The following is a 25493-nucleotide window of genomic DNA, read 5'->3' as shown; positions in this document are numbered from 1 at the left end:
TGTCCCATTTGTTGTACACATCAAAAACACTGAGTAAAACTGATTGTATTAAGTATGAAAACACATACTGGTAAGCCTATGAAATTCATAAAATTGAATGATTAAGATACACTTTTATTTCAACTCAAAATGAAAGATCCTACTATGTATGACAAGTTATTCATGCCAGGGGCTGCAGGGGATATAAAGACAAAATTTTATTCCTGAATAGGTTTACAATTTGTGCATCCATGGTAAGGGTGATGTGTGGCAGAAATAACTCAATAATCACATCGGAAAATACAATATTGGTTAAGAGAAAGCAAGTAGGATTCAGATAAATCTGGAGGAACCCAAGCACCACCAGTGCTACCTATGCAGTACTGACAAGCTGCTTAAACTCTATGTCCATTTTTTCCTTTAAAAAGTATATAACAAAACCTATGTCAAAGCACTGTTTGGAAGGATTAAATCAAATTTTAAAGGTGAAAAACTATCAGAAAAGACCTTACCAAAGAGGGACAGAGAAGATGATTCCTTCGGGATGCTTATGATTTTAAAGATACTGGTAAACACTTAAAATCGAAAAGAAATTTAGAAAAATCTATCCATATGCTTAACATCTTTGCTAGTAACCATTTTCTTTCTTTTTTTAATTCTGTGAGGGTTACTTTTTTTTTTTTTTTACAAATAGTTTATTGTCAAATTAGTTTCCACATAACACCCAGTGCTCATCCCCACAAGTGCCCTCCTCCATGCCCATCTCTCCCCTCCCCCCCACATCCATCAGTCCTCAGTTTTTGTCAGCATTCAAGAGTCTCTCATGGTTTGCCTCTCTCCCTTTCCCAAACCAATTACCCCCTTCTTCTCCCCCATGGTCCTCAGTTAAGTTCCTCCTAATCCTCCTATACGTGCAAACATGATATTTGTCCTTCTCTGCCTGACTTATTTCGCTCAGCATAACACCCTCAAGGTCCATCCATGTTGCTACACATGGCCAGATTTCATTGTTTCTCATTGCCATGTAGTATTCCATGGTATAGATAAACCACATCTTCTTGATCCATTCGTCCGTTGATGGACACTTAGGCTCTTTCCATGTTTTAGCTGTTGTTGAGAGTGCTGCTATGAACTCTAGCAACCATTTTCTTAACTGTTTTACCTACCAATAATTATCCATACACATATCCACTTTATAGTTATAATAATAATAAAGGTACTTTGCATTGATTATTTTTAAGTATCACATCACTACCTTTTTAAACATTTAGTTACCTAGTTTTCGTATTTGTTTTAATCCTCATTAATAATCTATTGAGTTGATATGTCACAATGTCTTAGCCAATTCTGCCAATGAGCCCTGTTGCTAAACTACAGACGCCAATGGTTAAAAACCAGAAATAGACAAGACTGTTTAACTCATACTCTAACTAAAACCTATTGTGCTTATTTCTTATTGCATTTTCTTGAGGCATTGACAAAGACATTTTGCAATGACTGAACATTCCAACTGCCAGACCAGAAAGGCTCAGATAGTAAATGAATGTCTAGAAGACCACACCCCACACATCCCCTTCTCAGACCATGATCATGGGCTAAACACATACCGACCTCCACCCATGATCATGAGCTCTCTGCTTGCTTTCTTGCATGGACCGCACCCCCTGCCCCAACTCTCCCTTATAAAACTCCAGGTATCCATCTTGCCAGCAGAAAGGCAGGTTGTTAAGGCTTGAACCTGCCACCTCTAACAGCTGCTAGCCCCTGAAATAAATTTCACCCTTTTTTTCAAACCCTTGTCTCTTGAGTTACTGGCTTCTCTTGCAACAAGTTTGTTCAGCAACAGTGTTGGCAAAACCCAGCCAGAAGCATTGGTTCTAACTTGTCCAGCCCCCTCAGGAATCCCCAGGGATGGAGCTGTTGGCGGAGGCAGTGCACTGGGACTCACCCATTCATTTCCTGAGTTAGTGGCTGGGATAGATCAATCAGCAACAATCTCTCATTATTGAAAAATCACGTTTTGTTATTGTTGTTTTTCCAGTATACTGCAATGAAAATCCTACCTAATCTCTTTAACCATCCATCACTGAGGGTAGAATTGATGAAGTCAAATGTTATAAAAATGTTCGTGGTCCCTGACATGTTATCAAACTGCTTTCCAAAACTGTGGGCAAATTTTATACTGTCACCAAAAGGCAGGCCAGCTATCATTTATCCTCTCAAGGCACAGGTATATACTAACTGGCTTGAATTTATTCAGTGTGTGCTCTTCTACACAAAACTATAGAGGATGAGTTTGGTTTCTGACTTATAAAAACATACCAAAAAATTAACAAATTTTCCTCAAAAGTGACCCAAATGTTGTTATGTTACTTTATAAGAGCAGCTACCAAAAGAAACTGCCATGAAAATGTTAACACTCATCTAAAATCTAACTAACAGCCCAAAACAGAACTCTGAAACATCACATAAATGTACAATCTCTTTGTAATTGTAGGGGCCACAGGTAGGCCATGTCAATATGGGCCAATTTGGTATAGACATTATTTTGAATTAAAAGCAATCAAAATCCACCACATTCAGGAAAATCTCTACCTCTCCCTTAACTGCCTGTTTGTACCAAAAAGAGAGCTACTAACAGATTCCTCTTTACCTAAGAAACTTTTCTATATAATAAGGCAGCTTTTGTTTTGTAAACATGTCCTCTTACTTTCCTGCTAATAGTCTTTCTCCCCTTTGTATCATCCTCAGACGCCTAGCCTCTCCTCAGCTCAAAGAGTCATCATGTTGCTCAGCTGGTTCTGGAATTCCACGTCCATGTGAATTGCTAAATGTACACTATGAAATGTTATTGTCTCCTGTTAATCTGTCTCATGTCAACTTGATTCTTAGTCCATCTAGAAGGACCCTGAAGGGCAAAATAAACTGTTCCTTCTCAACATAATGGTGTGGGGATAGCAAATATTTTCACATTTGTACTGTATATAGTTCTATTTTGTAGTACATGATTTAACATATGGCACAGCCAAATCAAGTCTACTAAGCAGTTATTTCATGGCAGAATGCTACAATTTTTAAAAAATAAACTTTTCCCCTCAAATCAGGAAAATTCATTGAGAGACTTCATTTTTATACAAGGAAACACATGAAACAATCTTTGTTTTCTATGAATCCTGAAACAACTGAAAGTTACTAAAAAAAATCATGCCTCACAAATAAATGATCAATTATGATTGTGTCAGTGAATACCAATATGCTTCTCTGAAGCATTTTTAAAGTTACTAAGCTAATAATTTTAATTTAAGAAGCCAGTTATTATAATCATAGTCAAAGAGACTTTTTTTTTTCTTTTTAATCCAACACTCCAGAAGTTTTGGGATTTTTAAATCGCTAAGTCACATAGTCATGTAGCTATCAGGCATGTAGGAAATTTTTCAGAAGCTGAAATAAAAGGACAAAAAAGTGACCACAGAGCACTTGGAACTCACATACTATAGTCTGAAAAGATCCAATTTTTTTTTTAATTTTTTTTTTTTTTTTTAAATTTCTAGGAGAGAGAGAGAGACAGCGTGAGCAGGGGAGGGTCAGAGAGAGAGGGAGATACAGACTCTGAAATTGGCTCCAGGCTCTGAGCTGGCAGTCAGCACAGAGCCCGACGCGGGGCTCGAACCCACGAACTGCGAGATCATGACCTAAGCGAAAGTCAGACGCTTAACCGACTAAGCCACCCAGGTGACCCAAAGATCCAAATTTTTAATCAAACAGTCCTTCTCATACCCTGGTAATATATTAAAAGGCTGACATATACACAACATAAAGAATTATGGGGGGGGAAAAAAAAGCCATAGCAGCAAAGAACCAAATATCAAATAATTGTTCAAAAAATATTAAAGCAAAAGAACAGAAGGTAAATAAACTTAGAATCAAGAAATGGTTTGAGCAATAAATGAAATTAATTAAATCTGGAAAGGAAGCTAGAAATAATAAAAAAGAATAGATCCAAAGCTAAATGCTTTTTTTTTTCAAGAAATTTAAGATTTATTTATTTTTGAAAGAGAGAATGCAAATGGGGAAAGGGAGGGGAGAGGAGGTGGACAGAAGATCTGAAGCGAGCTCTGCACTGACAGCAGTGGCAAGCTGGATGAGGGGCTTGAACTCACAAGCCATGAAATCACGATCCGAGCTGAAGTTAGTCTTAACCCAACTGAGCCACCCAGGCACCCCTAAATGCTTATGTTTAATAAAGCACTATTCAAGGGGCAATGATGTGAAAATCAAACTACATTGTGAGGAGGCACATTAAGATGTGTAAGACAATTCTTTGTTAATTTAGAATAAAAGTGAAATTACCCAACAAAAGTCTCCTTTCTGACTCAGGAACTGACAGTCAGTTAGCTGAAAGTATTAGTGACAACAGGGAACCACTAAGTAAGTAAATATACACACACATGTGCATGCATGTGCACATATATACATTCACATCTTAAACACTGTATTTTAACTTGAAAAGCACACATGTACACCCTTCTAATAATCTGATAATAGGGCCGTACTTTTTCCTTGAGTATAGGTCCAGTGATTAGAATCCTAAGTTCGTTTCTTCGACACATTACCAAGAAAATAAGTTAATTCATTAGTTTTGGGGTTTTTTAATGTGACTAGAGTATCAAGACTTTGTGAAACAATCTGAGTCCAAAATCTGTCTAGAATTTTATGATTTCCTTTTACATTATAATATTTTATAATTATTTCACCTCCACCTAATTTGACATAATTTATTAGAAATTCACCATTATCAGGGTGCCTGGGTGGCTCAGTCAGTTAAGCGTCCAATTTCTGCTCAAGTCATGATCTCACAGTTCATGAGTACGAGCCCTGCTTCTGGCTCTGTGCTGACATCTCAGAGCCTGGAGCCTGCTTCAGATTCTGTGTCTCCCTCTCTCTCTGCCCCACCCCTGCTTGCACTGTCTCTCAAAAGTGAATAAATGTTAAAAAATTTTTTTTAAATTCATCACTATCGTCTTTTTAAAAAATGTTTGTTTATTTATTTATTTTTGAGAGAGAGTATGTGTGTGAACAAGTGGGCAGAGGCAGAGAGAGAGAGAGAGACAGAGAGAGAGAGAGAGAGAAAATCCCAAGCAGATTCTGTGCAGTCTGCACAAAGCCCGATATGGGACTCAAACTCACAAACCATGAAATCATGACCTGAGCCAAAATCAAGAAATCAAGAGCAAGACGCTTAACCAACCATGCAGGCGCCCTTCCATTATATTGCCTTTTCAAAGTATTCAACAGAACTGTCACATAAAGTACTCTTTATCCCCTTTATAGCAATCAGATCACAGTATTCAATTAAATTATATAATTACAATTTCAAGTAAAACTAGCATAGAAACTTATGAAAACAAACACAACTGAGTCTTAGTGAGCATGCCTCAATTACTGCGAGCTGAAGTCTGGTCATATACTAAAATGAAACCTAAATTCAGCCATAGTATGTATGTGTTGGGGTGTCATTAAGTACATTCTATAGAAAAAACAGCAACAGTACCTGAGCAAATTGTTAAAGGTAGGTTTAAAAAAAAGGAGTACAGATTCATTAACAAAGCCATTATTGTAAAAGAACTGTCACAATGTAGGATGTCAATGGACTTTCGCTGCCATCCATGATGGAATAAGTGTTGCCATATAAAACTGGGAAAGTCACTTTAAGCACTATTTTCAGGTACTGGACAACTGGGAGGGTAGGCAGAATCACAGTGTAATCCCTGAAAGGAGAATTCACGATGTAGTCCTTAACTATCTCAGCTTTATACTTGAAAGTACATTGCAGACCATGGTGAAGCCTAAGCAGAATACAGCAGTCTCACAGCAGAGAAGGTAGGGTTTAGGAGTTTAGGTCTGCTTCGGTAACAAACATTTTTGAGGCAGAGTTCTGAAGAGGAGCAATTAGGCAAGATAAAAATAAAAGGCATCCAAATTATAAATCAAGTAAAATTATCTCTGTTCAAGATGTGGTTTATATACACAATGGAATACTACATGGCAATGAGAAAGAATGAAGTCTGGCCATTTACAGCAACGTGGATGGAACTTGAGGGTGTTATGCTAAGTGAAATAAGTCAGGCAGAGAAGGACAGATACCAGGTGTTTTTACTCATATGTGGAACAGGAGAAACTTAACAGAGGACCGTGGGGGAAGGGAAAGGGAAAAAAGAGTTAAGTAGAGGGAGGGAGGCAAACCATAATAGACTCTTAAATACTGAGAACAAACTGAGGGTTGATGGGGCGGGGAGGTGCAGAGAGGGGAAAAGGGGTGATGGGCATGAAGGTGGGCACTTGTTGGGATGAGCAATGGGTGTTATATGGAAACCAATTTGACATAAACTATAAAAGAAAGAAAAAAACTATCTCTGTTCATAGATTTATAGGACTCCATACACACTTAGAAAATTTGTTAGAGCTAATGAACAAGTTCAGCAAAGTACTGGATAAAAAAACAAACCACACACACACACACCTTAAACCCAATTGTGTTTTTTTAACTTATTATTATTTTTTTAATCTTTATTTAATTTAAGAGAGAGAAAGCAGAAGCAAGGAAGGGGCAGAGAGAGAGGGGGTAAGAGGATCTAAAGCAAGATGCTGAACGCAGAGCATCCGACATGGAGCTCAAAAATCACTAACCACAAGATCATGACCTAAGCAGAAGTTGGATGTCTAACCAACTGAGGCATTCATGTGATCCCCCAGCATGTGACCCTAAATGCTGGCAGTAAAGAATATAAAAATAAAATTAAGAAAACAATTACAATAGTATTAAAAAGAATAAAACACCCTGGAATAAACTTAACCAAGAAGGTGAAAGGCATGTATACTGAAAACTAAAGAACACTGTTTAAGGAAATTAATGAAGACAAAAATAAATGGAAAGACACTTCATGTTCATGGGCTGGCATGTCTTAACATTGTTCAGATGACAATATTACCCAATCACCCTACAGATTTAATGCAAACTCTACCAAAATCTCAGTTATGTTTTCTGCAGAAACAGAAAAATTCATTACAAAATTCATATGGAATTTTTGCCTCAAAACAAATCTTGAAAAAGAAGCACACAGAGGACTCAAATGTCTTGATTTCAAAACTTACTACAAAGCTATAGTATTTGAAATAGTGAAGTACTGCTGTAAGGACAGATACAGGCCAAGGAAATAGAAGAGACAGCTCCAAAACAAACTCTTACATATAAAGTCAACTGATTTTCAACGAGAGACCAAGAGCAGTTTACTTCAAGGTTTATTAACAGTGAAGGGAGAATGCAAGGCAGAAAGGGGAGTTCAGGTACGTTCCAGAGTATGAGACCCAGAGCCCCTCTCCAACTCGCTGTAGGCCTTCATCCCTGCCATGGCTAAACTAATCCAAAAGAAGCCACAAGGAGAAGTAGAGATATCAGCAGTTACAGTAGGAATTGAGTTAAATCCATGTCTGGGCTGCAGAAGCTTGAAGTGCAACTAATAGAAAATAGTATCATGAAGGAGGAATTGGCCCTGTTGGTTGGGTCCAATGTGGTCTTTAAACTTCTGGGTCCTGTGCTGGTCAAAGAGGAGATGGGAGAAGCTTGGGTCACACAGTGGGAAAGAGGCTGGACTATATCAGAGCTGAAATTAAGCAATACAAATCCCAGCTCTGGGAGTTTGAACAACAAACAGCGCTACAGAGGGAGACCGTGGCTCAGGTGCAGCAGGAGTGGTAGTGGGCCCAAGCAGCATGGCAGGGACTTCTGGGAAGGCCTGACCTGGTGGTGAGGAGTAGGGGAGGGGAGGAAATGAGGCAGCTCTAGGGTCTATACTGTAGCTAACAAAATGTGAAAACACCTGGCTGTTTTCTGACCAGCCACTTTTGTCATGTCTGCCTCCATTCCCTAAGCCCTTTCTACTTTATATATACACCACCTCCATTACTCTATTAGGTCGAAATTCTTGTAACTAACTGGAGCCTCTCTGTGGCAGAGTAATCTTTCTTTCTTTATTGAGACTAAAATCTTAAACATCTCAAACCTACTTCTTGTCTGTATAAAACCTTAAATGTTTCAAACCTACTTCTTGTCTGTATGTGCAACCCTTAACTCTCCCTTATCGTAGCTGGCAACGCCTCTATAGGAAACGTGAGAAAGGCATTTACAACACAATTGTTGGGAAGGTTAGAGGGGGAAAAAAAAGTACCAAGACCATTCAATGAAGAAAGAAGATCCAAAGCCAAGGAAACTGCATATCCAAATGCCCATGAATGAAACTGGATTCTTACCTTATACCAAATACAAAAGTTAACTCAAAATGGACCAAAGACCTAAATGTAAGAGCTAAAACTATAATACTCTTAAGAAAACAGGGGGGTAAAATTCCATGACACTGAATTTAAGGAGAACTTCCTGGATAGGACAACAAAAGCATGTGCAACAAAAGAAAAATAAACAAACTGGACTTTATCAAAATTAAAACATTTGTGCACAGGACATATATCTGATAAAGGATCAATACTGAGAATAAAAGAACAAATCAAATAAAAAATGTGATAAATACTTGAATATAATTTCTCCAGAAAGATATTCAAATGGACAAAGAGCACATGAAAAGATGCTCAATATCAGTAGTCATTAAGAAAATGTAAATTACACCCTCAATGAGAGACCACTTCACACCCATCAGGATGGCTATTATACAAAACACAGAAAGTAAGTGTTGATGAGGATATGGAGGAACTAAAACACATGCATTGCTGGTGGGAATGTGAAAATGCACAGGGAAAAACAGTGTGGCAGTTCTTCAAAAAGTTAAACATAGAATTATCATATAATCCAATCATTCCACTTCCAGGTATATACCCAAAACAACTGAAAGCAGGGACTGCAACACATTTTTGTACATCTACATGCAGAGCACCATTATTCACAACAGCCAAAAGGTAGAAAGAATCCAAAGTGTCCACCAATGGATGAATGGATAAACAAAATGTAGCATATATAAACAATGCAATTTATATAATCTTAAAAAGAAGTAAATTCCTGGGGCGCCTGGGTGGCTTAGTCGGTTAAGCGTCCGACTTTCGCTTAGGTCATGATCTCGCGGTTCGTGGGTTCGAGCCCCGCGTTGGGCTCTGTGCTGACTGCCAGCTCAGAGCCTGGAGCCTGTTTTAGTCTGTGACTCCCTCTCTCTCTGACCCTCCCCTGCTCACGCTGTTTCTCTCTCTCTCTCCGAGAAATAAATAAAACATTAAAAAAATAAAAATAAAAATTAAAAAAAAGAAGTAAATTCCTGACACATGTTCTAAGAGGTAAAAATTAAGCCAGTCACAAAGGGACAAATATTGCATGAATCTACTCATAAGAAGAACCAATAATAGACAAATTCATATAGACAGAAGGCATAATAAAGGTTACCAGAAACTTGGGGAAGTGGGTAATGGGCAGTTATTGTTTAATGGATTCAGAGTTTTTGTTTGGGACCATGAAAAAGTTCTAGAAATGGCTACTGGTGATGGTTGCACAACACTGTAAATAAGCTTAAGGCCACTGAAATGTATACTTAAAAATGGCTAAATTGGTGAACTGTGTGTTATGTGTATTTACCACAATTTTTAAAAATGAAATGGCATCTTTAAAGTGTTAAAAATCTTCAACCTAGAATTCTACATCGAGTGAAAAGGTTGTTATGAGTGGAATGTCCCCACTCATTCCACATGAGTGGAATGTTATGAGTTTGTGTCCCCCTGCCCCATAAACTCATGTATTGAAGGCTTAACCACAAATAGGATGGTATTTGGAGACATGATGGGCCTTTGGGAAGTAATTAGGGTTAGATAAATCAAGACATGGGGTTCTTATAATGGGATTAATACCTATATAAGAACAGACACCTGAGTGCTTGTTTACTCATGCCTGCCCGCACACTCACATTTGCTCACGTTCTGTCTGCCATGTGAAGACAAGGTGAGAAGGCAGTGAGAAGGCAGCCAGCTACAAGCCTGGGAATGTATACTAACTGGTATACATCCTAACCAGAAACCAACCATCCTGGATCTTACATTTCTAGCCTCCCGAACTACGAGAAAATAAATTCCTGTTATATATACCACTTAGTCTATGGTGTTATGGGAGCCTGAGCTAAAGCAAAGTCTTTCAAAAGCAGAGGCAAAATGAAGTCATTTCCAGATACGCAAAGGCTAAGAGATTTTGTCCCAACAGCTATATACTATAAGAAATGTTAAAATGAAGTTCTTCAGAATGAGATACCAGATGGAAATCTATTATTTATATGGATGAATGAAAAACAACAAAAACAGTAAATTAGTGGATAAATATAAAAGATTTTTCTTCTTGTTTCTTAATTTCTTTAAAGATGACTGTTTAAAGCAATATTAATAATTTACTATGAGGCTTATATTTGGAAGTAAAATGAATGTCAACGTTAACACAAAGGACTAGTGTAAAGATGGAAGCATTGTTTCAAAGTTATATGTAAAGTGATATATTACTAGTTCATGGCAAAATATAAAAATTTACGAATGAGGGGCGCCTGGGTGGCTCAGTCGGTTAAGCATCCGATTTTGGCTCAGGTCGTGATCTCGTGGTTCATGGGTTCAAGCCCTGCTTCAGGCTCTTTGTTGACAGCTAGCTCAGAGCCTGGAGCCTGCTTCCCTTTCTGTGTCTCCCTCTCTCTCTGACCCTCCCCTGCTCACGTGGTCTCTCTCTCTCTCAGAAATAAATAAAAACATTAAAAAATTAAAACATTTAAGAATGCATACTGTAATCCCTAAAGGACTCACTAAAAAAGAGGTACAGATAAAACATCAATAGAAGAGATAAAATGGGCTTCTAAAAATATATTCAATCTAAAATCATGATGACAAAGGTAGTAAAGGGGAAGAGAAGAAAAAAGGAAGAGAAAGGAGAAGGCAAAAGAGAAGGGAGGGAAATCAGATGGGAATTAAAAGGTAGAAATTACACATTAACCACGATATATTAAATTAACAAAATAAAAGATAAAAACTGTATGATCAACTCAACAGATGCAAAAAAAGCATCTGGCAAAATTTAACATCTATTTATGATAAAAACTCTCAACAAAGTGGGTTTAAAGGGAATGTACCTCAACATAATAAAAGCCATGTGACAAGCTCACAGTTTAACATACTCAATGGTGGAAAGCTGAAAACTTTTCCTTCAAGATCAGATACAAGACAAGGATGCCCATTTTTGCTACTTCTTTTCAATACAGTATGTAAGTCCTTGCCAGAGCAATTAGGCAAGAAAAAGATATAAAAGGCATCCAAATTGGAAAGGAAGAAATAAAATGGTTACTCTTTAGATGACATGGTATTATATAGAGAGAAAGCCTAAATGATCGCATAAAAACTTATTAGAACTAGGGGTGCCTGGTGGCTCAGCTGGTTGAGCGTCAGACTTGGGATCAGGTCATGATCTCACGGCTGGTGGGGTTCAGCCCTGTGTCGGGCTCTGTGCTGACAGCTTGCTCAGACCCTGGAACCTGCTTAGGATTCTGTTGTCTCCTTCTCTCTATGCCCCTCTCCTGTTCGTGCTCAGTCTCTTTCTCTCTCTCTAAAATAAACAAATGTTTTAAAATATATATATTAGAACTAAAAACGAATTTAACAAAGTTGAAGGATATAAAACCAATACACAAAAGCCTGCTGCATTTCTTTTTTTTTTAATGAAAATTTTTTTAATGTTTATTCATTTTTTGAGATAGAGACAGAAAACAATCAGGAGAAGGGCAGAGAAAGAGGGGGAGACACAGAATCCAAAGCAGGCTTCAGGCTCCAAGCTAACAGCACAGAGCCCGATGTGTGGCTCGAACCCACTAACTGTGAGACCTTGACCTAAGCTGAAGTCAGACGCCCCAAACCTGCTGCATTTCTACACACTAATGATAAACTATCAGAAAAAGAAATTAAGAAAACAACTGCATTTAAAAAAGCATTAAAAAGAAAACTATCTAGGAATATATTTAACCAAGGATGTAAACCTGAGTTTGAAAACTATGGGACACTGATAAAAGAAAATGCAGGCACAAATAAATGGAAAGACATTCCATGCTCATGGACTGGAAGAATATTGTTAAAATGTCCACACTACCCCAAGTCACTTATGGATTCAATACAATACCTATCAACATTCCAATGGCAGTTTTCTCAAATAGAACAGTCCTAAAAAAGACTCCAAATAGCCAACCGTTCTTGGAAAAGAACAAAGCTGGAGGAATCATGCACCCTGATTTTAAACTATATTACAAAGCTATAGTAATCAAAACAGCAACAGCACTGGCATAAAAATTCAAATATAGACCAATGTCACAGAACAGAGAGTCCAGGAATAAACCCATGCATACACGGTGAATTAATTTTCAACAGAGTCAAAATACACAACAGAGAAAGGACAGTTTCTTGAATAAAGGGTGTTCAAAAACTAGACAACCACAAAAAAAGAATGAAACTGACCACTATCTTATACCATATACAAAATTATCTCAAAATGGATTAAAGATATGAATATAAGACCCAGAGCCATAAGACTCCTAGAAGAAAACACAGACAGTAAGCTCCCTGATATCAAGCTTGGCAATGACTTTCCAGATTTGAAAGTAAAAGTAAATTACAGGACTATATCAAATAATAAAGTTTCTACACAGTAAAGAAAGCCATCAACAAAGTGAAAAAGGCCACCTACTGAATAGGAGAATATATTTGGAAATCATATATCTGCTAAGAGGCTATTATCCAAAAAACTAAAGAATGTATACAACTCAATAGCAAAAACAAACAAAAACAAAAACTGACTAAAAAATTGGCAGAAGAACTGAATAGACATTTTTCCAAAGAAGACATACAGATGACCAAAAGGTACATGAAAAGATGTTCAACATCATCAGTGATCAGGGATTTTAAATTCAAATCAAATGACAATGACCTATCACCTCACATCTGTTAAAATGGTTACTATCAAAAAGACAAGAAAAACAAGTGTAGTAGGAGTGTGGAGAAAAGGGAACCCTTGTGCGCTATTGGTGGAAATGTAAACTACAGTGCTGTCACTGTAGAAAACAGCATGGACAATCCTCAAAAAGTTAAAAATAAAACTACTATTTATTTAAAAATAAAACTATCAGTAATTCTACTTCTGGGTATGTATCTGAAGAAAACAAAAACACTAACATGAAAAGATATATGCACCCCCATGTTCACTGTAGCATTATTTACAACAGGCAAAATATAAAAATAACCTAAGTGTCCACCAATGGATGAATGGGTAAAGGCTTTGTGGTATGTATTGTATGTGTGTATATGTATACATATGTGTGTGCATATATACATTTTTAACATGTATATATATTAAACGGAATATTATTCAGCCATAGAAAAGAATGAGATCTTCCCATTAGCAACAATATGGATGGACCTCACATGAATTGTGGTAAGTGAAATAAGTCAGAGAAAGACAAATACTGCATGATCTCTCTTACAGGTAAAATCTTAAAAAAAGCAAAAAACGAACAAACAGAAAACTACAAGTCCATAGATACAGAGAACAGATTGGTGACTGCCAGAGATGGGGAACTAGAGTGAAAGAAATGGGTGAAGTTGAAAAAGAAGTTGAAAACAAAGAAAGAGGGAGAAAGGATGGAAGGAAAGAAGGAAGAACAATCAAATGGGAATTAAAAGGCAGAGATTGTTAAACTAGGTAAAATAAAAGCAAGAGCCAAGTATATGTATGTGCAAGGGACAAAATTTAAATGTAAGTTCATAAATAGGTTAAAAGTAATCAAGCGAACAACGATGCACCATGCAAAACTAAGAGGAAAGGAGCAGCTATTTAATGTCAACAAAGCAGACTTCAGAAAAAGGATTAGCACCAAGAAAAGGGGGACCTTACATAGGATAAAAACATCAATTTGTTAAGTACACATAACACTCTTCAGCATTTATGCATTCAATGTTTATGCATCTAACAGTAGAGGAAAAAAGTGAACTACTAACATAAGAAACAGACAAAGTTTGAGACGTTAACATTACCCTCAGTAATGGATGTATTAGATGTTTTTACTGTTCTACTTCTTATACGTTATACCTCTTAGAATTTGTTATACCCATGTGTCAGAGTCTGAAAGGCATCCACACAACTGGACCATGTATGCCAGAAAAAAAGCACAGACAGGCTATGAAGAGCCATACCTCTAAAATTATATAGAATTAATTAGGAAAAACCTCTAGAAGTATCCTGTATTATCTTTAGGTATCAAAAAATATTTGAAATAGTAATACTAACCCCTTTGATCTAGTATTCCACTCAAAGAATCAATCCTAAAATAAAGATGCTATCAAATATTAGACTTAGGAATGTAGTTGTTCATTCTAGCATTGTACGTAATTGTGAAAATTTTAAATAATGGGAAATATAACAATAAATGTTATTATGGTATAGCCATACAATAGGAGACTATATATCCATTTTTATTTGAGAGGAAGCAGGGGAGAGGGGCAGTGGAAGAGAGAGGGTGAAAGAGAAAGAGAGAGAGGGAGGGAGAGGGAGGGAGGGAGGGAGAAAGAGAGAGAGAGAGAGAGAGAGAGAGAGAGAGAGAGAACATTAAACAGGCTCCATGCTCATCACAGAGTCCAACGGGGGGCTTGATCCCATGACACTGGGATCATGACCTGCGTCAAAAATCAAGTGTCGGACACTCAAGTGACTGAGCCACCCAGGCACCGCAGTTCTTTTGAATACTTTTAAAAAGTTATTCAAAATATAGTGCAAATACAGGGGAAAAAATAGGCCATCAAATTATGACGCATGATGTGTTATACATAAATATGGTTGGTGTGTTTAAATATTCATATAAAAATGAAGTAGTATCACCAAGATTGAAATTAAAGATGATTTTAATTTTCTTTGTACTTTTACAGTTCCAGGTTAATGGTTATGTAATGTGCATATTTTACTGTTAAAATCAGTAACGTTTTAAGATTACATCTAGTTTGGGTGCCTAGGTGGCTCAGTCAGTTAAGCGTCCCACTTCAGCTCAGGTCATGATCTCGCAGTCTGTAGGTTTGAGCCCTGCATCAGGCTCTGTGTTGACAGCTCAGAGCCTAGAACCTCCTTCAGATTCGGTCTCCCTCTCTCTGCCCCTCCCCCACTCACACTCTGTCTCTCCCAAAAATAAACACACATTAAAAAATTAAAAAAATATAAAATTACATATAGTTTAATGACTGAATAGAATGTATAATGAGTTAAGGCCTTCAGAAACTTCTTTGGAGTAATACAGCTTAAAGTTCCCATTAAAACTTGGTTATAGGGGGGCGCCTGGGTGGCTCAGTCAGTTAAGTGTCCAACTTCGACTCAGGTCATGATCTCTTGGTTTGTGGGTTTGAGCCCCGCATCAGGCTCTATGCTGACTGCCAGCTCAGAGCCTGGATCCTGTTTCAGATTCTGTATCTCCCTCTCTCTCTAACCCTCCCCTGCTCGCTCTCGCTCTCTCTCATAAATAAATACAACATTAAAAAAAAAACAACACTTGGTTGTAGGGGTGACTGGGTGGCTCCACGGTTGGGCGTCCGACTTTTGATTTCAGCTCAGGTCATGATTCTAGCATCACAGGATCGAGCCCATTTGGCTCAGGTCACGATCTCCCAGTTTGTGAGTTCAAGTCCCACAAGGAGCCCTGCATCAGGCTCCAGTGCTACCCATGGCCAGCCTGCTTGGGATTCTCTCTCTCTCCCTCCCTCCCTCTGCCCATCCTGTGTGCACTCTCACTCTCAAAATAAAGTTAAAAAAAAAAAAATAGGTTATAAGTTACTAAAGAAATCTCTCATTGAAATGATAATTATATAATAGTACATCTACATAAGTGATTGTCAGAAACTATGTAATGAGACAGTATATTAAAGATGATTTAGTAAAATGCAAAAGGCTGTTAGAAAAAGTTAACAAAAATTATTAACTACACACACACACATACATACATACACAAATGAATACATCTGATATATTAACATAAGACCATTGTAACTGAGGTCAATATTTTGCTCTGAGATTCCCTAGCACTCAGTGCTGAATAGAAATGTGACTCAGAATAGTAGTTTTCTCAGTTACTTCAGATTTAGTTAAGGATAACAAACATCATTCCAGTTTGCTTCTCTCTTCAGACAAACAACTCCACATAGGAAAAAAAAATGGGGAGAAAAGAGCTTTTATTGAATGATGAAATAAGTAAAACATTGTATCTCCTCTTATTTAACATATTCTCAAAGTAACCCGCAAAACAAGTCTGAAAAGTCATTTTCATTTTCTAAGGACAAGGAAGTTAAATAACTCACTCAAAGTCTTAGAGCTTAAAGAAGGGATTTAAAAAACCTAATGTTAAAGCTATAAAATCAGTCCACAGTCTTTCCAATATCCTAAACAAAGTCTCTCACTAGGGTGAAAATTTCAAATAATATAATGTACAAATCATGGCATTTCTTTTTCCAATTAGTAAATGTTTCCAAAAGTCCTATATATTCTCAAAGAGGGAAGTAAGGTAATGAAAGAAAAGCTGTTAGAGGGCAGGGGCCATCTCTGTCTCTCCTCTCTAGGTCTGAGGTAGCTTTCCCAGGCTTTTGGGAGAAGGAAGAAGTAAAGAGAGAAGAAAAAGGACAAAAGTAACAGAAATATGGAAAAACGAAGAGGAAGAGAAAGAACAAAAACAGAAGAGACATAAAAGGGTAGGAAAAGGGAAAAAATGATGATGTCCTTTATAGCTTTATAAAGGCTGCTGAAAGGGGAAACTGACAGGACTGAAGGGGAAACACAAGCAGCCAGAAAAAGATGACTGTCAGTTTCATAGTCAGCAAAAGATGAACACAGAGTTACAACGACAGAGGGAAATAGTTATACGAACACTGGAGAGAGAGGAATCTCAAAGAAGCAGAGACAAAGAGGGAGAAAGGAATGCAAAGAGAGAGAGAAGTAGAGGCAAAGTTAAAATGAAGACAGACAACCATCACCACCTGCCCATGCCACCACCTGAAGCAAGGTACAGAAGCTTAAATGTATTTGGGGCTTTTGTCAGCACCCATTTGTTGGACAGCAGCTCAGTTCATTTATCTTCCTTCACAGTGATGAAAGAGCTCCACTCCCCCCCCCCCATTGGGGGGGGGGAGGGGACGAGTGTGGGAAGGCCAGGGAGAGTGGTTAATTAGAGGAATGAGATGAATTTATTATTTCCGGTCCCAATATGATCTTTAACAAAAAGCATTTCAAATTCAGAAGACACAGAAGAATAGAATACAAGAATCACTGAACTGTTAAACCATTTGTAAAATCTAAAATGCAAAGACAAANGAGAGAGAGAGAGAGAGAGAGAGAGAGAGAGAGAGAGAGAGAGAGAGAGAGAATCCCAAGGAGGCTTCATGCTGTCAGCATAGAGCCTGACATGGGGATTCACTCCACAGACCAAAGAGATCATGACCTGAGCCAAGATCAACTGTTGGATGTCCAACTGACTAAGCCACCCAGGCACCCCAATCAGGATCTTTTTTCTTTTTTTTAATGTTTTATTTATTTCTGAGAGAGAGAGAGAGAGAGAGAGAGAAAGCGAGCAAGCGAGCAGGGGAGGGTCAGAGAGAGAGGGAGATAGATACAGAATCTGAAACAGGCTCCAGGCTCTGAGCTAGCTGTCAGCACAGAGCTCGACGCAGGGCTCGAACCCACAAAGTGTGAGATCATGACCTGAGCCGAAGTCAGATGCTTAACCGACTGAGCCACCCAAATGCCCCCAGGATCTTTTTAAAAAATGGCTGTTCAAAATCCAATCACTTGTAGAAAACCTCATGTAGGAAACTTTAGTAAAGTTTTATTCACTTAGGAGTGAATAAAAATGGCAACAAACTAACCACTTCCTTTGAGCTTCATTCAAGTGACCTTTAACCATAAAAGCTAAGTAATTCCCAAGCTTTTTTGATCAGTAAATCAGATCAAATCACTTTCCTACTTAAAACCCTATAATAGCTTCCCATTATAATTAAGATAAAATTAAAATTCAAATTTCTTACCATGAACCTAAAAATTGTACATGATGCAGTACCTGCCTACCTCTTTCATTGAGTTTAATCCTCCTCCTTTTCATTATGTCACATCTTTCCTTCTCTTGACTACTATCACCAGCTGGTTTACACTTTAGGACATTAGCCTTCTTTCTCTACCTGGTATGTTCTTGGATTCTCACATGGCTGGCTCCTATTCATCATTCACGTCTTAGTTCATACATCATACCTTCTCAAAGTGGCTTGCTTGGATTGCCCTACAAATAACCCCTTTTCTGCCCACTCACTCCCAGTTACTCTCTATCCCATCACCTTTCCTTTTTTTCTATAACATTCATTAATCTATGAAAGTATCTTAATTATTTAGAAAGTTGGCATATGATGGGGCGTCTGGGTGGCTCAGTTGGTTAAACGTCCAACTTCGGATCAGGTCATGATCCCACGGCCTGTGGGTTCGAGCCCCACATCGGGCTCTGTGCTGACAGCTCGGAGCCCGGAGCCTGCTTCTGATTCTGTGTCTCCCTCTCTCTCTACCCCTCCCCTGCTTGCTCTGTCTCTCAAAAATAAAATTAAAAAAAAATTTTTTTTAAGTTGGCATATACGTACATATAAGAATATGAACTCTAAGGGTAACAATGTTGTTCCATATTTATGGCTATATATGCTCAAATTATACAGGTGCTCAATAATGGTGCCACACACACGTACATATACATATATATGTGTGTGTACATATATATGCATGCTTAAAAAATGGAATAAACAAATGAAAAAATACATTAAGATTTTATATTATAAATAAGAGATAAGTAAAAGCAAATCCCTTACAGAATCTTCACAAACTACAGACTGTCATAGTTGAAAACTCCTAGCTCTAGTTTTAATCTTTAAACATTCCAGGCATAGGCCATGTCAGCCATATTTTAATGTTCAGTACATCATGATGCTTACTAAACTAGGGAATCTTGGTTTAATTTCTTGGATGTCAAATCTCAAACTACTTAATTAGGCTTGAAAACCTTTTTAATTGACAGATTTTAATTATAATAATATATGCTTAGTAGTCATTGTAATAGATACAAATCTGTACACAAATCAAATCCTCAGTTCTTGAAATTACATTAGTGTTCTCAGCCCAACATATGTCCTATATGCTGCTTAGAGAAACCCAAGATCACTTTTTATACCTATTCTAGTGGAAGCATTAAATTTTTTAAAAAATGCTCAATTACTAATATGCAATATACTCAACACTAAAAGAAGTATTAAACATGAAACAGGAATGAAACAAAAAGCCTATTCATATATTCTTGAAACGTATGCCGTATGAAGAAGAAGAGTTTTGTGAAAACAGAACACTGCATACAGTTAAGAGTCCCATATCACTACCGTCTTTTAAACTTCATCTTGTAAAACATGAACGATATTTGCAAACTACAAGTGGTAATTTGAAGAGTAGAATTAGCACAGACTAAGTCACCTAAAATCAGAAACCCTGAACACAGAAATAGAATCAAGGTTTGCTAGTCTCAAATTCTGAGGTCTGCATTCTCCTTTCCTTTGCTCTAATTCTGTTCCCGGAAATACATGATTTAAAGAGAAAAAAGTAACTGTCACCAAAATATATTACTCCTATTTTCTTCACTTCCTCTCACCCCTGTCTTCTTTAAGAACTTACTGTAAGATGATGAACATGAGGCTTTAACAAGTTTAAGGCAGGTATTTGGATGAAGTCTTGAGTTTTGAAATTATCTGACAGGCAGGCCAATTAAAAAATTAATAACTAAAAACAAAATTCTTCCTACTACCAAAGAAACAACAACCAAACAACCCACTTATATTCAAATACAGGATATAAAACATCACGTATCTACATATTCTGATATAAACACTGATGATACTTTTCAATTACATTCAGTCAAATGAATAAAATTAGACAAGCAATTTCCAAGAACATACTGTTTATGTACCTTTAATTCATTACAGAAAAATAGATAATTTTCACATATAAATTATATAATCTCTAAAATGTGACCAAAAGAATCTTAATCAAAATCCAAACAAGTAAAATATTATCAATTCTACTTTATTGAGAGCCAAAGCTCCTACATAATAACATGCAAGAATTTTAAATTCGTGAAAGCAAGTGTCAAGTACTACACACAATTTCCATACACAGCAGGTAGTAAAGCAAGAAAAGAACTGACACAGTTACTCTCCTTAAAAGAGACATACAATGGAGAACTGTTACACAGCGCTAGCATACTACAGATCTATGCATTAAAGATGTTGTGGCTATTAACAGTTTAAACCTTTACTGTATTTTGCTAATTGGTACATAGAACTTTAAAGCTTTTGAAAGATAAAACATTCCAGTCATTTCAATTCTTCAGCATTGTTCAAGTATTCCAAGTAGGAACAAAGAGGAAAATAAATCAGCTTTAATTGCTGAAGAATCACAGATAATAGAGATGGCTGAATACTGTAGAGGAAAGATCTTTTGTTCCTTAAACAATTTTAATATAGAAAGATCATTCTCTATTTTAAATTTAAATGGTTCTGTCTGCATATGAAAACTACTATTAACATCCATTTCCTCTGTAAGTACTTAATAAGTACAACTCAACTTTTATATAGCTTGATAATATCTGAAAGGAGCATACTTTAATAGGGAATATATTTTAGACAACAAATTCTGTACTTAATATTTTATTTAAAGTAACTGTATAAATGATCTGACTTGTTTTAATCAATATTAAATGTAAGAGTTAACTGAAGTTATTTTAAAATTAATGTTATTCGTGAGTAGAAACATTTCTATTTTAAATGATCAACTTATTCTATTTAGATAAATTTTCAGTAATTTAAGAGCATATTTTCTCTGTCAACATAAAAATAAGCTATTTTAATATTAGTCCATATGCTAAGGTATATCTGTCACACAATAATATTAAATGTAGTTTAACAACCTTCTAAACATGTAAGTAATCACTTACGTGATTATTAGTACAAAGTACATTCACTGATTATCCCAAAGGTGTAGAAGAACATCTACTTCTAAGCCATACCAAATCTTAACATTTTTCATTACTTGAGATTTTTATATTTTCCAAAATTAGTATCTTTTCCCCTCCCTCCTTTCTTCTGTCTCTGTCTCACACACGTACATGAAAAAAGACCAATTAAAGAATGGCTGTTTCACTATAAAATTTACACTTCCAAAATCATTAGTCATTATTTCTTTAGAATTTTATGCAATGATATTGCTACAATTTAAAAGGCTATTCACCAGTTATTTTTTTCAGTAGTTCATGGATAGTGTGACACCACAGAGAGAAGTACATTGTAAAAAAAAAAAAAAAAACTATAGTTATTTTTAAAACATAAAACTATACTGCAAACTAACATTTATATTTAGTCAGTGCTTTTTCCTTTTTTTAATAGTCTCATCTAAATACAAGAATATAAATAAGCATCTGTAGACTGAAAAATATGAAGAAACATTATTCCATATTTAGTGAAAGTTTTAAAGAAAAAAAAACCCCAGATGCTAAACTGCCACCACGGAAGGTCTCAAAGGCTGCTATTCTTTGATGTAAAATGAAATACTACTTAGTGAATAAAACGTAAAAAACTCCTGTCTACTCTTCAAAGAGACATATCCTTTGACCCAGTGCTCCAGACTAAAGCCTTGAAATTTTTGCACAAGAATGCTGCGTGAGCAAAGTCCAGACAAAACAGACACTTGAGATGCTAGAAGGCTGTATAACCCCAATTGCAGACACTAGTCCTTCCAATAATCTAGCAGAGATAGCGCTGCCATGCACCAGAAGTAATCTCACCAAAAGAAAACTGACCTCCCCCACCCCCACCAAAAAAGCAAGCAGTCAAAGCAAATGTAAGCCTTTAACTCAGGTTTATCTTTTTGTGCAGGTCACCTCTTAATGACTGATTTTTATTTCAAGTTTGCAGCCTTACAAAAAGTTTTCATCTATAAACTTTTAGGACATTACAAGGCAAAAACAACATAAAACAAATACCTGTGTAGCAAACATACTTGTTTTATTTCTGAAGGCTTGCAAAATCATTCATTTTTACAAATTTCTTAGAGCAAGTTTAAGCAATGAAAAAATTTTAAACCTATTAAAGTGACAAAAAAGTCTATTAAATAGCTTGTTGCTGCTTGCAGACATTCTAAAACAGCAATATTATGCAGTTGATATAGTGTGCTACTAATACCATGTGCTTAATCGAACAGCAATTACATATTGCAAAGTAACAAAGCTTTAACTGCCGTGTTAAGGCTCTTTGGAAGAAACCGTCAAGTAGTAAAACAACAAATTGGTAACATTCAAAACAGTGACTCTATTTTACATGCACATCTTATTTTTAAATATATAAATACAGACTACTTAAAATTTCTAAAATATAAGGATTTTACGTTAATAGTGTGTATTGTAATTTGTCAAGTAAAATCTTAGAAATGACAGCCACCCTCCCCACCGGTTCGAGGCTGTATTATAGACTGCTAAATAAAGTTTCCTTTTTCATATGCATTTGTGTTGAGAATGCATCTAAAAGAAAACAAGCCATTCAAATGTATACATGTGCCTGGCACACTAACTGCCCAATAATTATTTATTGAATAATGAAATGAAAAATGAAGGAAAGATAGCAGCCAATGTAATTTTGCAGAATATACTAATGTATGAGCCAGTAACGGTCATTTCATATTTTTTATTTAATAAATTGAAATAACTCTTACATATTATGAAAGTTATTTTTCTCTTTCTGTGTTAAAGTTTTAACTATAGAGGTAGATAATATAATACTGACAACCAGGAATTAGTACTTAAAAGCGGTAATGAAAGTAATAAAAATGATTTAAAAAAAACAAAAAATATATCTATGGAGGTTTAATGTATGCTTTGGTTAAAATTTTGGGGGGGCACCTCCTCAAAATCTTTAAAGAGTACTGAAAATTTAACTTCTTTTTTGTAGTCCAACTAAATACAGAAAGGCAACATGTTCATGGGACTTGGGTTTTCATCAAACGAGCTGAAAGGAGATGGGAGGTAAGGTGCCATACAAGACAAAAAGTTACTCTCTTAATACAGCACAAAGGCACAGACAGTTTTCACCCAACCTCCATGGCACAGCAACTCCTGCAACAAAAACGAAGCACCAAACAAGCAGAAGTAAACTTTCCTCATTACTTGTAGGAAGTATCTCATACTTGGAAATAATAATGATGGTGCAACCCACAAAAAGGTTTTTTATTTTAAATATTAGTGTGCTTCTACATAAATTGACAAGATTATTTTAAAATGCTGTCATCTACTCTTTTTATATTTAAATTTTTACCAGTTCGTTTATTAGTAAATGAAAAAGAGTTTATACACAACAAACAAGGAGGACATTCTTAAGACTGACGATTAGAAATTTACCATGTGCTCTGATATAAAATGTTATTCATGTTATCAATATACAATTTATGCCCAGAATAAAACATTAAATTCTGCCTGTCAGATGTGACAGCAAAAAAAAGAAAGAAAAATATTAAACTTCATTTGGTAACATGCAGTTTGAACTCAGTTATATCAATTGAAAATAAAAACAGCATATCTTTATTAAGATGAAAGAAATATGACTTGATAACAGTGCAAATAAAAAAGGATCTGAGGTTTTAGATCTCCACAAAATCCACATTAAGGAAGAAGTATGAGAACCTAAATTCTGAGTTGCCTTACTATAACTGCTCAGATTAAAAGGAATAGATAATCCACGCCATACCCTGCACCATACATGCGTCTGGAGTATCATAAGAAATCTTGGCAACAACATTTAAAAGGGATTCGGTCAAACTGGAAAATAATCAAGATGATGAATTAACTGGAACTCATGTGAAATGAATCAAAGCCCTGGGGATGTTTAACCCAGAAAAGAGAAGGGTTAGGATAATGATTATTTTGGTCTCAGGACTCCTTTATATGTTTAAAATTACTGAGACCCCAATGAGGTCTCATTTATATGAAATATATCTAGATATTTACCATATAAAAAATTAAAATGGAGGAGTGCCTGGGTGGCTCAGTTGGTTGAGCAGGTCTGATCTCGGTGTTCATGGGTTTAAGCCCTAAATTGGGCTTTCTGCTTACAACTTGGGAGTCTGGAGCTCGCTTCTGGTTCTATGTGTCCCTCTCTCTCTGACCCTCCCCCACTCACTCTCCGTGTGTGTGTGTGTGTGTGTGTGTGTGTGTGTGTGTGTGTGTGTGTGAGACTCTCTCTCTCTCAAAAATGAACAAACATTCGAAAATTTAAAAAAATTAAAATGGATAAAAATATATATACTTAATTTAAAATAAACTGAATATATATTTACATAAATAACATTATATTGAAAAACAACTATCTTTTCAAAAACTAAGAGTTGCAATGATTTGCATTTTGAAAATCCAGCTTAGGGGCGCCTGGGTGGCTTAGTCGATTAAGCGTCCGACTTTCGCTTAGGTTATGATCTCGCGGTTCGTGGGTTCGGGCCCCGCGTCGGGCTCTGTGCTGACTGCCAGCTCAGAGCCTGGAGCCTGTTTCAGTCTGTGACTCCCTCTCTCTCTGACCCTCCCCTGCTCACGCTGTCTCTCTCTCTCTCCTAGAAATAAATAAAAAATAAAACATTTAAAAAAAAAAAAGAAAAAGAAAATCCAGCTTAATAAAAGACAGCTGAATTCTAACATCTGCTCCTGAATTCAAACTGTTGTGCTAAGTTGTCTTGGTTTCAAAATTTATCCTCAAATATGTAATTAGAAAAGGGAGCAATATTTTAATACCTTTAATATTTTCATACTCATTACATTAAATTCATTGTTCTTTCCTGCACTTTAAATGAAACTTTTACCCATGCATTATTTTATAAAATCATACACTGGCCATATGGAAAATACTATTTCACAGAAGTATGCAGATCTTCCAAATGTTAGCATATTTCATTACACAATATTTTAAAATCACATTCATTAATAACGCCACCAATCCTATTAGAACACTCTTTAAGATGTCAAGCTCAATCAGATCAGTGGCAGAATTAAGTTCTACAAAATTCTAACTTTCATTTGAAAGCTTGAAGTTTATCATGGGCAACACCTCCTTGAAGTTGGTCTTTGAGAAAATGTCTGCCATGTACTGAAGACTAAAAACCATAGTTTATCATCTGTTACTGTTTTTTTACTTAAAAGGTATTCCATGAAAAAAGTGGCTAGGTTCAGTGTGCAAAAGTAACTCAACCATACAGGTGTTTTGCCTTGAGACAACTGTGGTACTTTGGTTTGCAGCAGAAGTGTTTTCAGAGTATGACTTGTTTCGTTACATGGAACATAAAAAGATGTATACTCCCCCCCACCCCCCAAAAGGAGAGAGATGCA

The 25493-nt window shown here is 36.3% G+C and overlaps 1 protein-coding gene and 1 pseudogene across 1 annotated transcript in view; one reads left to right on the top strand and one right to left on the bottom strand.

Annotated features, from left to right (window-relative positions):
* Window positions 1-25493, bottom strand: part of NDUFS4 (NADH:ubiquinone oxidoreductase subunit S4) — a 109958-nt gene that overhangs the window by 41725 nt on the left and 42740 nt on the right. The gene's annotated exons all lie outside the window — the stretch shown is intronic.
* Window positions 7387-7822, top strand: LOC144222032 (prefoldin subunit 6 pseudogene; annotated as a pseudogene).

This window comes from Crocuta crocuta, unplaced genomic scaffold (genome assembly GCF_008692635.1).
Source record: "Crocuta crocuta isolate KB4526 unplaced genomic scaffold, BGI_CrCroc_1.0 scaffold181, whole genome shotgun sequence".
Classification (NCBI taxonomy): domain Eukaryota; kingdom Metazoa; phylum Chordata; class Mammalia; order Carnivora; family Hyaenidae; genus Crocuta; species Crocuta crocuta.
The sequence above is the reverse complement of the archived record's forward strand: the minus strand, read 5'-3'. Positions and strand labels throughout refer to the sequence as shown.